We start from the raw sequence: 1958 nt of genomic DNA, 5'->3' as shown, positions 1-1958 counted from the left end.
TTATTTCATATCGCACACTGTCCGTGGTCTCCCTTCATCCACGTTTGTTATTTGTCCCCTTCAGATACTCTTTTCTAAGTAAGCTAAACTACTGTTTGACTTAAAGTTGGGGGTTGGGAGACATTTTAAGTTCTGGTTCAAGGTTTGAAGATTTCTGCAATCGCTTCTAGGGGGTGGGGTCTTCCAGGCCCAATGGCTCTCATGAGTCTGGAACTTGAAGTTCTATTTCACATCTCTCCCCACATCTCACTTTGGACCTTCTTTCTGATCAGGATCCTTCTCTGGAACTGGTGAGCCAGTGCTCAGCAAGGGGAGCTGGGCACAATCCACGTCTTCTTTTGGCAGAGGCAGTTATGCTTGAAGGCATTGGCCACACATGCCATTTCCACCTCCAGATCCATGGGTTAACTTGGGGTCCCTACAGGGTCATAGGTGAAAGCTCTGGGGTTGTACAGAATTTTCTGACATCAGCCCCAGCAGGAAATGAGGCGAGCACTATCTTGGGAGGGGGGCGGGTGCACTACACTTCTGGGGGGCAAGGGGAAGTGTAAGAGCCTGTTTCTAGGTAGTAGATCCAAGATTTCATAGTCCCGCGGTCAGAACTCCCATAGACTAAGAACTCTTCTTCTGGCCCAGGGCCACACTGAGGCCCCTTGATGGCTCATTGACACAGATGGTCTGTGTCACTCAGACCTGAGCTGGACACCTCTCACAACCCCTGCAGGTGAGAGCCTGCAAGGAAAAATGGGTCCACTGTGAACGTGAGGTGGCCCCTACCTCCAGTATGCCCCCACGCCAACTCCTTTGAGATGTTTACCACTGGGGATTACCAAGGTTACTGGAAGAGGCACCTTGGCAGAGCCTCGGCATGCATCTGGTAGGAAGCATTCCTCATTCCTGGGACCAGTCAGCATGTGTATGCATGTGTGTGTGCGTGTGTAGGGGGGGCTGGGGTGGAGTGGGGGAGCTGTGCACCCACACGTACATCTCCTGCGTTTGAAATCCTCCAGCTAGGAAAAAGCACCAGGTGTTTATCCTGCCCTTCTTATCAGAACAGTAGCTTGAGGTGACCCCCTGGCTGCTGAAGGGCCTGCCTCTTGCCATTTCGTGGGCCTGTCAGCAGGCCGCCATCACACTAGCACTACTCGGCCGTGTCTGATGAGTGCAGGGGCCTGGTCGGGAATGAGGCGACGAAAACACCCACTGAACTTGGTGCAGGCCCCTCCCTTCTGTACAAACAAATCAAATCTGGCCATGTCTCCTGCTAGAGGATTTCGGACACAGGACACACGGGGTGGGGGTGGGGGGAGCCCATGAAATGATACCCCCCACCCGTCACGGGTGGCATCCAGTAAACCCAGGCCATGGGAAGAGAGTGTGTGTATGAGAGAATATAAATGACCTCATTTTTTCCACACTAAAGGACAAAAAAAAAGGTGGCAGGGGGAACCATAAATTAAAAAAGGTATTTATTAAGGGACACACACCTTATTGGATACAGATTTAAACACACTGGGGACATCTCAACACTGATTATTTGATGATATTCAGTGATCATTGCTAATTGTTTTAGGTGAACTAAAGGGACTGTGGCTGTATGCTTAAAAACATTTTTTTGCACTTGACATCTGGGATTTGCTCTAAAACCGTGCAAGGGATGGGTGAGTGGGGCGTGAGGGGTGCGTGGTAAGTGGCCACAGGGGAGCCTGGGCCAGCAAGCCTGCACGATAAAGGAACCTCCCACCCACCAGGTGGCAGGGATGGAGCCCAGCGGGGCTCTTGCTTGTTCTGCTTGTATGGACTTTTGCCCCATGGTTCTGTATTATCTATTTCAGAACTCATAAAAACACAATAAAGGCACCCATTTACACCACACACTCCAGAGTAAGCTCTGCATGATTCTCCCATCCAAGAAATGCCTTTACTTCATTCCCTCCTGCCAAAACAAATAAACACAC

This window comes from Echinops telfairi, unplaced genomic scaffold (assembly GCF_000313985.2).
Source record: "Echinops telfairi isolate 266 unplaced genomic scaffold, ASM31398v2 ScPeMD7_5592;HRSCAF=6446, whole genome shotgun sequence".
Lineage (NCBI taxonomy): Eukaryota > Metazoa > Chordata > Mammalia > Afrosoricida > Tenrecidae > Echinops > Echinops telfairi.
Note: the sequence above shows the minus strand (reverse complement) of the source record.